At 42.0% G+C, this 14,942-nt stretch overlaps 1 protein-coding gene across 2 annotated transcripts in view; it reads left to right on the forward strand.

Moving 5' to 3' along the window:
- lmbr1l (limb development membrane protein 1-like) overlaps positions 1-14,942 on the forward strand; it is a 50,496-nt gene that overhangs the window by 8,180 nt on the left and 27,374 nt on the right. The window lies entirely within an intron of this gene.

Genomic DNA, 14,942 nt, shown 5'->3' on the forward strand with positions numbered 1-14,942 from the left:
ACTGATATGCATCTGTTGGTCACATCTGTTGGTCCCGTGTGGCTCAGTTGGTAGAGCATGGCGCTTGCAACGCCAGGGTTGTGGGTTCAATTCCCACGGGGGGACCAGGATGAATATGTATGAACTTTCCAATGTGTAAGTCGCTCTGGATAAGAGCGTCTGCTAAATGACTTAAATGTAAATGTAGGTACCTTAAAAATAAGGTAGGGGCATGGATTTTGGCTGGAACTGGAACATGCTGTCGTACACATCGATCCAGAGCATCCCAAACATGCTCAATGGGTATGTCTGAGTATGCAGGCCATTGAAGAATTGGGATATTTTAACTTCTAGGAATTGTATACACATCCTTGCGAGATGGGGCCGTGCATTATCATGCTGAAACATGGCAGGACAAGGACTCCGTGTCTCGTTATCTCTGTGCATTCAAATTGCCATCGATAAAATGCAATTGTGTTCGTTGTCCGTAGCTTATGCCTGCCCATACCATAACCCCACTGCCGCTCTGTTCACAACGTTGACATTAGCAAACCACTTGCCCACACAACGCCATACACGTGGTCTACGGTTTTGAGGCCGGTTGAACGTACTGGCAAATTTTCTAAAACATTTGGAGGTGGCTTATGGTAGAAATGAACATTCAATTCTCTGGTAACAGCTCTGGTGGACATTCCTGCGGTCAGCATACCAATTGCATGCTCCCTCAACTTGAGACATCTGTGGCATTGTGTTGTGACACAACTGCACATTTTGGTGGCCTTTTATTGTCCCCAGCACAAGGTGCACCTCATGATCATGCTGTTTAATCAGCTTCTTGATATGCCACACCTGTCAACTGGATGAATTATTTTGGCAAAGGAGAAAGGCTCTCTAATAGGGATGTAAATTAATTTGAGAAYTTTTGTTTGTGCGTATGGAAAATTTCTGGSCTCTTATCTCAGTTTATGAAAAATGGGACCAACACCAAGAACTCATCATTCATCCATGATTTCTGAACCACATTTTTATTAAGAGTTTCTCATTCCTTGAGACCCTTATACAGTCTACACACTGCTTTTACCAGGGTTTAAAAACATGGGTTCTCAAATTTGTTTCAAAAGTAACTCGGGGCGCATTATTTTAGGCTTCCAATGTTCTTGTAATTTCAGGACTGCATATTTATACATGACACTTTGGACAGTGATTTTTGGCGAGGTTGGAACTAGCCTAATGGGTGTAACCATATTTCTACAGTGCTCTCATAGAATAGCCTACCTCAAGACTGTTTTTAGAGGTGCTATATCTTAAGTGGACCCGTCAGGGTGTTAAGTCAATATTTGTGGGTTGTTTGTAAGGCAGGAAAATGAATAGGTGTGTATACAATGGTGCGTTTGCTGAATAAACACATTTTTACAGTTTGCGTTGATGTATAGTGTCCCTGTTTTTTGAGACGCAACGGGGATTATTCCTTAAACGCAATCCAGATTTTACGCAAATGGACGATTTGGACCGCAACGGTCTACGTGAATGTTTTTAGTCACAAAATAAGCGTGTCCTTGTAGTACATTGCTCGGAGTAAATTCTAGGGTGGCATGTAGCCTAGCAGTTGAGAGCTTTGGGCCAGTAAACCGAATCCCTGAGCCTACCAGGTGAAAAATCAGTCTGTCCCCTTGACCACGACACTTTACCCTAATTGCTCCTGTAAATCATGCTGGGTAAGAGCTTCTGCTAAATGACTCGAATGTAAATTCCTTGCGCAACGTCTGGGGAAGTTGTGTAGACAAAGCTCTATTTTACAACAACTTGCTTGGTTCAAATTTTCTCTTTTGCCACAATTGTTTCACAAAAGAATTAACTCTCTACATACAGTGCATTTGAACCCCTGGACTTTTTGAGCATTTTGTTACATTACAGCCTTATTTGTTTTGCCCTCATTAAACTACACACACTACCCCATAATGACAAAGCAAAAACAGCTTTTAGAAATGATTGCAAATTTATTAAAAAATAAGACTGAATTATCACATTTACATAAGTATTCAGACCCTTTACGCAGTACTTTGTTAAAGTACCTTTGGCAGCCATTACAGCCTCGTCTTCTTGGGTATGATGCTACAAGCTTGGCACAACTGTATTTGCGGTGTTTTGCACAGCTATTTTCAGGGCTCTCTAGAGATGTTTGATCCGGTTCAAGTCCGGGCTCTGGCTGGGCCACTCAAGGACATTCAGAGACTTGTCCCGAAGCCACTCCTGCGTTGTGTTGGCTGTGTGCTTAGTGTTGTTGTCCTGTTGGAAGGTGAACCTTTGCCCCAGTCTGAGCGCTCTGGAGCAGGTTTTCATCAAGGATCTCTCTACTTTGCTCCTTTCATCTTTCCCTTGATCCGGACTAGTCGCCAAGTCCCTGCCGCTGAAAAACATCCTCACAGCAGGATGCTGCCATCACCATGCTTCACTGTATGGATTGTGCCAGGATTCCTCCAGATGTGACACTTGGCATTCAGGCCAAAGAGTTCAATCTTGGTTTCATCACCAGAGAATCTTGTTTCTCATGGTCTGAGTTCCCTTTAGTTGCCTTTTTGCAAACTCCAAGTGGGCTGTCTTGTGCGTTTTACTGAGGAGTGGCTTCCGCCTGGCCACTCTACCACAAAGGCCTGATTGGTTGAGTGCTGAAGAGATGGTTGTCTTTCTGGAAGGTTCTCCCATCTCCACAGAGGAACTCTGGAGCGCTGTCAGAGTGACCATCAGGTTCTTGGTCACCTCCGTGACCTAGTTCCTTTTCCCCGATTGCTCAGTTTGGCCGGGCGGCCAGCTCTAGGAAGAGTCTTGGTGGTTCCAAACTTCTTCCATTTTAAGAACGAGTAAGGCCACTGTGTTCTTCGGGACCATAGCAAAGGGTCTGAATATTTATGGAAATAACAAAATGTATTTTAAAATTACAAACATTTCTAAAAACCCTGCTTTTGCTTTGTAATTGTGGGGTATTGTGTGTAGATTGAGGAAAACAATTAATTTAATAAATTGTAGACAAATTCAAGGTGTCAATACTTTTCGAATGCACTTTTTATACAGCCTATCGCTTGTCATTGTCACCAATCCGCTTCAAATCACTTAACTTCAACGTCTGGTTTAGCTTGGCATTCGACTGCTGCATCAAATAAGCAGCATTGATAACCAAAAATAATCTCAGCAGCTTGTTCAAACAAACCAAACAGTGTAGTCCTATTAGAATCTCCCCCCGTGGTATTTTTTTAGAAGTAATAACTACAGTGGCAAGAAAAAGTATGAACTCTTTGGAATTACCTGGATTTCTACATAAATTGGTCATTATCTGATCATCTAAGTCACAATAGACAGTGTGCTTACAATTTGTGTGTTATTAGTTTATTTTTCTTGTCTATATTGAATACATCTTTTAAACATTCACAGTGTAGGTTGGAAAAAGTATGTGAACCCCTAGGCTAATAACTTCTCCAAAAGCTAATTGGCGTCAGCTAACCTGAAATCCAAACAATGAGACGAGATTAGAGATGTTGGTTAGTTGCCCTGCCCTTTAAAAACACTCACAAAATGTGAGTTTGCTATTCACAAGAACCATTGCCTGATGTGAACCATGCCGCGAACAAAAGATCTCAGAAGACCTAAGATTAAGAATTGTTGCCTTGCATAAAGCTGGAAAGGGTTACAAAAGTATCTCTAAAAGTCAGTCCACAGTAAGACAAATTGTCTATAAATGGAGAAAGTTCAGCACTGTTGCTACTCTCCCTAATAGTGGCCGTCCTGCAAAGATGACTGCAAGAGCAGAATGTTTCATGAGGTTCCATGAGGTTAAGAAGAATCCTAGTGTCAGATAAATACTTACAGAAATCTCTGGAACATGCTAACATCTGATGAGTTTATGATAAGTTAAACACTAAACAAGAATGGTGTTCATGGGAGGACACCACGGAAGAAGCCACTGCTGTCCAAAAACATTGCTGCACGTCTGAAGTTTGCAAAAGAGCACTTGGATGTTCCACAGCGCTTCTGGCAAAATATTCTGTGGACAGATTAAACTAAAACTGAGTTGTTTGGAAGGAACATACAGCACACCAACATCAAAACCTCATCCCAACTGCGAAGTATGGTGGAGGGAGCCTCATGGTTTGGGGCTGCCTCAGGGCCTGGGCAGCTTACTATCATTGGAAAAATGAATTCCCAAGTTTATCAAGACATTTTGCAGGAGAATGTTAGGCGATCTGTCCACCAATTGAAGCTCAACAAGTTGGGTGACGCAACAGGACAACGACCCAAAACACAGAAGTAAATCAACAATTGTTTCAACAGGGAAAAAAATATGCCTTCTGGAGTGGCCCAGTCCTGACCTCAACCCAATTGAGATGCTGTGGCATGACCTCAAGAGAGCGGTTCACACCAGACATCCCAAGAATATTGCTGAAATGAAACAGTATGGTAAAGAGGAATGGCCAAAATTCCTCTTGACCGTTGTGCAGGTCTGATCTGCAAATACTGAAAACGTTTGGTTGAGGTTATTGCTGCCAAACGAATCCAAGGATTCACATACTTTTTCTACCCTGCACTGTGAATGTTTACATGGTGTGTTCAATAAAGACATGAAAACGTATAATTGTTTTATTAGTTTAAGCAGACTATTGTTGTGACTTAGATGAAGATCAGATCAAGTTTTATGAACAATTTATGCAGAAATCCAGGTAATTCCAAAGGGTTCACATACTTTTTTCTTGTACTGTACATGAATCTAGCCTCTTTTGAAATTGGTGTCGCCCCCAAAAACATTTTGCAGTGTCACACAACAAATACATTTGCAATCTTCTAAAGGCATAGTCATTCACAATGCTTTATTAAGAAGTGTAATCGACTACCGAGCGTGTTACTTCTAACCTGTCCAAGCAGGAATGCATGACTCAAAATATTGATATGCAACCTAATCCAGTGATTGTCATGAATTTTCAGTTGGCAATTTTGATATTTTAGTAATATTTTACTGTCAATAGGGCTTCAGATTTTTCAGATTATTTTTTTTTGTTCAAAAGAGATGAATTGGGCTTAATCTTTATGTGAACTAAAATTTTATATAGGCCTAATTCAATTGGTGCCAATTCACCACAGGAAGTGGAAACTCAAAACACATTAGCTAAATCACTAACTCTAAATATAACCCCTACTGCTACTAGCCATGTATTAATCTAGCAGTAAATGTAATGTCCTAAAACAAACATTGCTGTGAGGCATAGTGCACTCCCAATGGCCGATGTGCAATTTTTGGTATTTCAAAGCCTTATCAGATATATTGTTTAACAGTGTGCGTTGAGCTCAATTTTTATTAAATTTTTTATTTAACTAGGCAAGTTAACAAATTATTATTTACAATGACGGCCTATGATTGTTAAATTCAAAACCCCCCGTCTTTTTAATATGGACAACAAGTTGCTTTTCCCTTTCCCTCCCAATTGCATTTTGAAATGTTATACTATCACGATGGGGGCAAGAGTACGAAAGGCAGAAGGTAGCTCAAATAGCCTACTTGTCTCATTCCTCCATAATCAATCCTATTGACCAGGTGTAACACCACGTAGCTGTTTTGCCTGATTCATTCATCTTCTCCCCTTCCACAGTTCAGACAGGGCCTTGGTTCTATGATCTGCTGTTGTGAGCACTAATGTGTGCTTAAATGTCACTATTACCTAAGCATGATGCTTCCCAAGTACCACAGACCCAGAAGTTAAACATGCAGATGACCAAATAACAAGATTTTAATTCTGGGTTAACCAAGATTATTCTGCCATTTAAAGGGGCTTTAGGCCCAGTTCTCATTGATCCTGATTCAAACCCCTCATTTTGCATCCTTGAAGGTGACTTGAAGGTTGGCTTATCAGACAATGTGGTTTTTCAAACGGTGATTCTTCAAACTGTGTTCTGTCAGACGTCACAACTATTTTTCAACTTCCTCTGATCAGAGTATTGCATCAAATATGGTTATTTCCCAAACACGCATGTAGGCCTTTGCATTTCCACACCGTTGGTTGGGTTGTTTTTGGCTGTTGTGTGTAAATCCGAAGCCTCTCCAACATAATCCAGGTAGAATCAGAAATTCCCCAGGGCAGCGGTTTATGCCCCATTTTTTTCTATCCTTACTAATGAAATGCCACTGGCCTTAAGTAAAGCCAGTGTGTATGTATGCGGATGACTCAACACTACACATATCCGCTACTACAGCGAGTGAAATCACTGCAACACTTATTAACAAAGAGCTGCGGTTAGTTTCAAAATGGGTGGCAAGGAATAAGCTAGCCCTAAATATTTCAACTAAAAGCATTGTGTGTGTGTGTGTGTGTGGAACAAATCATTCACTAAACTAAGGTGACTTAACTGCTTGGATCGTAAACTGTCAAGGTCAAACCATGTTGATAGAATAGTAGCTAAGATGGGGAGAAGTCTGTCCATACTAAAGCGCTGCTCTGCTTTCTTAATCAACAAGGCAGTGCCTATAGGCTCTAGTTTTGTCACACCTGGACTACAGTTCAGTCGTGTGGTCCGGTGCCACGGAGTTACAATCGGCTCAGAACAGAGCAGCACGCTGGCCCTTAAATGTGCACGGAGAATACATTTTAAGGGCCACGGAATTCTCTCAGGGCTCAAAGTGGATGAGACATTGACATGTTGACATGCTGAATGCACCGAGGTGTCTGTTTTTTAAACGACTAGCACACAGCTCGGACACCCATGCATGCCACCAGAGGTCTCTTCACAATCCCCAAGTCAAGAACAGACTATGGGAGGCACACAGTACTACATATCGCCATGACTACATGGAACTCTATTTCACATCAGGTAACTGATGCAAGCGGTAGAATCAGGTTGAAAAAAACATAAATACACCTTATGGAACAGCGGGGACTGAAGACACACACACACACACATGCACTACACACACGTACACATGGATGTTGTATTGTAAATATGTGGTAGTGGCCTGAGGGAACACACTAAATGTATTGGGTAAAGTGTTATGAAATGTAATATTTTAATGTGTGTGTGTATATATACAGTGGGGAGAACAAGTATTTGATACACTGCCGATTTTGCAGGTTTTCCTACTTACAAAGCATGTAGAGGTCTGTCATTTTTATCATAGGTACACTTCAACTGTGAGAGACGGAATCTAAAACAAAAATCCAGAAAATCACATTGTATGATTTTTAAGTAATTAATTTGCATTTTATTGCATGACATAAGTATTTGATACATCAGAAAAGCAAAACTTCATATTTGGTACAGAAACCTTTGTTTGCAATTACAGAGATCATACGTTTCCTGTAGTTCTTGACCAGGTTTGCACACACTGCAGCAGGGATTTTGGCCCACTCCTCCATACAGACCTTCTCCAGATCCTTCAGGTTTCGGGACTGTCGCTGGGCAATACGCCCTTTCAGCTCCCTCCAAAGATTTTCTATTGGGTTCAGGTCTGGAGACTGGCTAGGCCACTACAGGACCTTGAGATGCTTCTTACGGAGCCACTCCTTAGTTGCCCTGGCTGTGTGTTTCGGGTCGTTGTCATGCTGGAAGACCCAGCCACAACCCATCTTCAATGCTCTTACTGAGGGAAGGAGGTTGTTGGCCAAGATCTCGCGATACATGGCCCCATCCATCCTCCCCTCAATACGGTGCAGTCATCCTGTCCCCTTTGCAGAAAAGCATCCCCAAAGAATGATGTTTCCACCTCCATGCTTCACGGTTGGGATGGYGTTCTTGGGGTTGTACTCATCCTTCTTCTTCCTCCAAACACGGCGAGTGGAGTTTAGACCAAAAAGCTCTATTTTTGTCTCATCAGACCACATGACCTTCTCCCATTCCTCCTCTGGATCATCCAGATGGTCATTGGCAAACTTCAGACGGGCCTGGACATGCGCTGGCTTGAGCAGGGGGACCTTGCGTGCGCTGCAGGATTTTAATCCATGACGGCGTAGTGTGTTGACTAATGGTTTTCTTTGAGACTGTGGTCCCAGCTCTCTTCAGGTCATTGACCAGGTCCTGCCGTGTAGTTCTGGGCCTGTCTCTTATACACATCTAGATGTGTATAAGAGACAGGAGATCTTGCATGGAGCCCCAGACCGAGGGTGATTGACCGTCATCTTGAACTTCTTCCATTTTCTAATAATTGCGCCAACAGTTGTTGCCTTCTCACCAAGCTGCTTGCCTATTGTCCTGTAGCCCATCCCAGCCTTGTGCAGGTCTACAATTTTATCACTGATGTCCTTACACAGCTCTCTGGTCTTGGCCATTGTGGAGAGGTTGGAGTCTGTTTGATTGAGTGTGTGGACAGGTGTCTTTTATACAGGTAACGAGTTCAAACAGGTGCAGTTAATACAGGTAATGAGTGGAAAACAGGAGGGCTTCTTAAAGAAAAACTAACAGGTCTGGAGAGCCGGAATTCTTACTGGTTGGTAGGTGATCCAATACTTATGTCATGCAATAAAATGMAAATKAATTACTTAAAAATCATACAATGTGATTTTCTGGATTTTTGTTTTAGATTCCGTCTCTCGCAGTTGAAGTGTACCTATGATAAAAATTACAGACCTCTACATGCTTTGTAAGTAGAAAAACCTGCAAAATCGGCAGTGTATCAAATACTTGTTCTCCCCACTGTATATATATATCTCCAGGAAGAGTAGCTGCTCCCCTAATGGGGATCCTTAATAAATAGAAATACCCTCTTATTCCACTTGTAAACAGTGTTGCTTGAATTCCAGAATGATCTTTATGATTAAGCCAATCTGTTGATTTGTATTCTGTGCTAAAAGGCTACCTCCATAGTGGACTTGTTCCATGCTGTACCAACTGGCCTCACAATAGAAAGGATCACTGTAATGTGTAAAAAGCTAGGAAGGAGTTTCCAAAACTTGCATTTCACTGCTTCAGCACAAAGGTTTATTCAGGGCATGAAGTTGAGCCAGCTTTCTGCCCCTACCACCACCTTCAACACAAAAGCTCAGGCAGCATTTGTACTGTATCGTAACTGTGAAACCCACTCAACTCCATACCACCACCTTGTTCTCAACCGCCTGGTAATCTCAGGCCCCTCAGCCTGTTGTCAACTGCCAGGGTCTTGTTGTGCTCAGTATAGTATACTGTAGCAAAACGTTTTGCAACGGTATACAACAATCTATTATTCTTGGACCAGTTCAAGTAGTAAACACGTGTTCACCTTCAACGACTTAACCCTCCCAGGGTGTTGTGATCCCCCACCTACCGGTACTTTCCCTTTTGTGGATATAGCTTGCTTATTACCCAGGTTTAGACTGCACATTGAAATATTTCATTCAGTTTGTTGGCTAATCTTCGTTCTGCTTTTTAAGCAGTGGGGCAGTCCCACTCCTCACGAATGTTTTGTTTATTGGACAGGCAGGATAGAAGTAGAGGATCAATGGAGTAGAGCTGCTGAAATGGCACTAGGCCAGAAATGAACCCATGCTGCATAGGTATATGTGCCACTGAGGCAGTGGCTTAGACTGCTAGTACGGTGGTTCCCAACTACAGTTCTTGAGTACCAACAGCAGCATGCATTTTTGTTGTAGCCCTGGACAAACATACCTGATTCAACTCATCGAGGGCTTGACGATTAGTTGACAAGCTGAATCCGGTACGTTTGTTCGGGGTTACAATAAAAATGCGTTGTGTTGGGGGGTACTCAAGAACCAGAGTTGGGAACCACCGTACTAGGCCACTAATCTTCTGTTTTGATACTCAGCATTTGTACTGTATCGTAATAGTTTTTTTTGTTGTAACTAGGGCTGGGTGGTATATTGTATTTTACTATATACCGGTATTGATACATGGACCAGTTTCGGTCTTGACTTTATCTTCTTGAACGGTATTTGAATGTTTGGTTTGTTAAATGTGATATGCCTGTGTTATGTCCATTTTATAGTTTACACTGCTACTTGAGTCATCCCTCTTCTCTCTCCATGCCGCTTTCCACCCAGACCTAGCCCTGTCCCGTCACTCAAGGAGCGATGGGACAAAAAAAGAAACGTCCCTTTTTCAGAACCCTGTCTTTCAAAGATAATCGGAATTTTACGAATTAACTTCAGATCTTTATTGTAAAGGGTTTAAACACTGTTTCCCATGCTTGTTCAATGAACCATAAACAATTAATGAACATGCACCTGTGGAGCGGTCGTTAAGACACTAACAGCTTACAGACGGTAGGCAATTAAGGTCACGGTTATGGAAACTTAGGACAATAAAGAGGCCTTTCTACTGACTCTGAAAAACACCAAAAGAAAGATGCCCAGGGTCCCTGCTCATCTGTGTGAACGTGCCTTAGGCATGCTGCAAGGAGGCATGAGGACTGCAGATGTGGCCAGGGCAATAAATTGCAATGTCCGTACTGTGAGACGCCTAAGACAGCGCTACAGGGAGACAGGACGGACAGCTGATGGTCCTCGCAGTGGCAGACCACGTGTAATAATACCTGCACAGGATCGGTATATCCGAACATCACACCTGGGACAGGTACAGGATGGCAACAACAACTGCACACGAGTTACACCAGGAATGCACAATCCCTCCATCAGTGCTCAGACTGTCTGCAATAGGCTGAGAGAGGCTGGACTGAGAGCTTGTAGGCTTGTTGTAAGGCAGGTCCTCACCAGACATCACCGGCAACAACGTAACCTATGGGCACAAACCCACGGTCGCTGGACCAGACAGGACTGGCAAAAAGTGCTCTTTGCTGACGAGTCGCGGTTTTGTCTCATCAGGGGTGATGGTCGGATTTGCTTTTTTATCGTTGAAGGAATGAGTGTTACAATCGAGGCCTGTACTCTGGAGCGGGATGGATTTTGGAGGTGGAGGGTCCATCGTGGTCTGGGTCTGTCACATTATCATCAGACTGAGCTCGTTGTCATTGCAGGCAATTTCAACGCTGTGCGTTACAGGGAAGACATCCTCCTCCCTCATGTGGTACCCTTCCTTCAGGCTCATCCTGAAATGTCCTCCAGCATGACAATACACAAGCCATACTGCTTGTTTTGGTGTGTGATTTCCTGCAAGACAGGAATGTCAGTGTTCTGCATGGCCAGCGAAGAGCCCGGCTCTCCATCCCATTGAGCACGGCTGGGACCTTTTGGATCGGCGGGTGAGGGCTAGGCCCCCCCCCCCAACAGAAATGTCCGTGAACTCACAGGTGCCTTGGTGAAAGAGTGGGGTAACATCTCACAGCAAGAACTGGCAAATCTGGTGCAGTCCATGAGGAGGAGATGCACTGCAGTACTTAATGCAGCTGGTGGCCACACCAGATACTGACTGTTACTTTTTATTTTGGCCCACCCCCCCTCCTTTGTTCAGGGACTCATTATTCCATTTCTGTTAGTCACATGTCTGGAACTTGTTGAATCTTATGTTCATACAAATATTTACACGTTTGCTGAAATTAAACACAGTTGACAGTGAGGACATTTCTTTTTTTGCTGGTTTAGTTTCTTTTCTTTTAGCAAGTTTTAGCTAAATCGTGTTAGCTGCTAATCGCTTGTTAGCTAATACATGTACTGAGTCAGAGCAAACGTAGCTAGCTCTACAGCCTGATTACCAGTGATGGTGTAAGCCTAAATTCAGAATGTTTGTGTGCAACAGTATCTTCTAAATCGAAAGGGAATAGGCGAAGCATGAATATGTTGGCTACATGAAGAAACATTTTTAATGTAGCCCAAGATTATGGGGACCCCTAGGAAACACTGACCAACACTTTGGTTCCTAAGCTGTCACTAAACTCTTCCCTGGCATTTTTCATTCGTTGTCCTGTCAAACACTGTATTCAAAGTGCCCACTATTTCAATTCTAACTATATAATTAGAATAAACATTCTATTTCTATGATTCCAACCGTGTTTTGATCTAAGTCACAATTAGAACATCTGGTAAAAAAAGGCTTAGATTATTATTATTTTGTCCATATCCTGCTGCCTACGTGCAGTGTGGAAATGATCTCAAATGAGTGCAGGAAATGCAGGCAATTATTTTAATTGAACAGTATGAAACTATCAGAATGGCGAAAGACTCATTGAAATCACATGTATGTGTTGCCACCCTAGGTTCATGCACTATTCATGAAGCACATTTAGAACTTTTATTAAAAAACATAAATACTGTTAAAAAAAAAGAAAAAAAAGATTGAATGATATTTTTGGCCATATCGCCCAGCCCAAGTTGTATTTGATGTTAAGCTGTTAACAGTTAGCTATACATTCACAATTGTAAGAGTTTGTCAACAAATCTACAAGACAATAGTTGCCTGTGGTAAATGGGTCATCCCTATGCCCTTCAAGGAAGACGTTGTTTTTGTTACATTCATGTCATGTTGGCAAAACATTGTAGCAGCCTGTTCCTGGTTGCCTGAATTCTGTCAAACCTGTTTTTTGTGACAGGCTATGGGACACGGACTCAGACTGCCCATCCATAGTGTGGCATCTTCTCACTGCCAAAATGAGAAACCAATCCTGGAATGGCAGAAACTTTGGAACTTCACTGTGGTTAGGCTAGTTTGTATGGGTCAGGGCCTAGACTAATATGAGTGAACCACTTGTTTTCCCCCTCGAATCTCATTGTTGGGATGTGATCCTATGGCTAGGAAGCGGGGGAACCACCATTTTATACTGGAAACACGTCCTCTTCCATTGTCAAATGTACTTTCTACATATGTCAGAATAATGTAGGGTCTAAGCATTGATGTAAGGGGGAGTGTGCATGCTTTATCCTCTAACATTGTTTTTTTCCTACAGTGAAGAATAAAACAAGAAGTTGACCTTTTACTGTAGTGAAATAATTCCCTGTTTGAACAGATATGCCTACAATTACAATAAGAGCTGATGTCTAGTATGTATCATATTTCAATAGATTGGGTTTAGGGCCATTATTCAGTTTCACACACGGACAAGGTGTGTTTGGCACGCGTTCTTCAATCTGTAAGGAAATGCAGGTCCGTAAGGCTGTAGTTAAAAGGAGTGCACTATATAAGAATAGAGTGCCAATGGGACACAACCCCTTACTAGGCAGAGGAAGCCATTTTGTCACGTTTCTCTCTGCCACTCTCCCAGCGGGGACTTTCACATCTGTTTATTCTCACCCCAGGATGAAGTCCTGCATCCTGTCACCTCCCCATCACCTCACCCTCTGAGCTGGGGGGGGGGGGGGGGCGTGTTTTATGTGTTTGTGTCCTTGTCTCTTTATAGGTTTAGCTTGCGTAGGTCCCTCCAAACTTCATTAGAGCACACATCCATCACTCAACACTTCAGTTTTGGTGAATAATGTATTTCATTGCCCCACTACATACAATAACAAAACTGTGATTTGAGTATAGTCTGTGAGTCTGTATACTTAATGTATACATAGATTTAGTTTCAAGAGGAACGTTCTTCTGAGTACTGATTGTTTTACTGCCACAGTGGTAGTTTACTGTCCTTCGCGGACAGGGACCAATTTAATTGTGCATTCAATATGGAGAAGATGTATTAAGAGGCATTTCATTAGGCCTCAGCACAGTGCTCTTTTGTGATAGTACCTGCATGTAGCTGGTCATTGGTTCAATTGGTTGGGCTATAGTTACAGTTGAAGTCGGAAGTTACATGCACTTAGCCCAAATACATTTTAACTCAGTTTTTCACAATTCCTGAACATTTACTAAAAATTCCCTGTCTTAGGTCCTGTCTTAGGTCAGTTAGGATCACCACTTATTTTAAGAATGTGAAATTCAGAATAATAGTAAGATTTATTTAAGCTTTTATTTCCTTCATCACATTCCCAGTGGTCAGAAGTTTACATACACTCAATTAGTATTTGGTAGCATTGCCTTTAAATGTTTAAACTTGGTCAAACGTTTCGGGTTAGCCTTCCACAAGCTTCCCACAATAAGTTGGGTGATTTTTTTTTGGAATATTTTATTTTTGCATTTTCCAATTTAACAACATTCAAGACAAACGTGAAAAGAATATTAGACAAACAATAGACAAAGTGACAGTAACAGATGAGCGTAACAAAGAAAGTAAAAATCAAAACAAATTATAATTATATATACAAACAAACATACAATAAAAAAAGATTATAATGAGACATTGGATCAAATGGTCACCTGCCGTAGGCTACATATTATACATTTACGTGTGAAACATATATATAAGGATAATATAGAGATTCATTCAATGTGATGTGGGGGAGATTCTCCATATAGTCATAAAAGGTTGCCAAATTCTGTAAAATGTGTTTAACTTATTCCTCAAGCGGTAAGTGATTTTCTCCAGTGGGATAACAACTATTAACTTCTGATAGCCACATTGCAACTGCAGGGGGAATCCAATTTCCATTTCAAGGCAATACATTTCTTGGCAATCGCTAGCAATATTCTGTTAGCTTTTATAGTATGGCTTTGCCTAAGATTGGTGTTAGTAAATTGCCCAGTAGACAGACCTCCGGGTCTAAAGGAATGCAACCCCATGAATTGAGGATATGGTATCGCATACCCCTGCCAGAAAGTGTAGTTTGAACACTGCAAGTGGAATGGATGAGAGATGTTCCTTCATATGAGCCACATCTAAAAACATAGGGAGGAGATATCAGGGTTGAACTTGTGCAGTCTAGATGGCGTGATATAGAGCTGATGGAGGAAATTTAAACTGGATCAGTCTATCTGGAGTTCAGTGTGGATGTAACACCATTCCTGCATAGGTCACTCCATAGACCCTCATCAAGATCAATACCCAGATCTTTTCCCATCTAAGTCGGGGTTTATCTAGTCCAGGCAGTGTTAGTCCTGACATAAGAGCATCGTAAACACGGAAATGGTTCTTGACAGTGGTTGGTCTGCGTGGCAGAGTTTGTTAATAGGTGACCTCTTAGGTAGGTTCCATTGTCCCTTGAGAGACACCCCTAATAAAGTTTCGTAGTTGTAGG

Source organism: Salvelinus sp. IW2-2015, linkage group LG17 (assembly GCF_002910315.2).
Source record: "Salvelinus sp. IW2-2015 linkage group LG17, ASM291031v2, whole genome shotgun sequence".
NCBI classification, from domain to species: Eukaryota; Metazoa; Chordata; class Actinopteri; order Salmoniformes; family Salmonidae; genus Salvelinus; species Salvelinus sp. IW2-2015.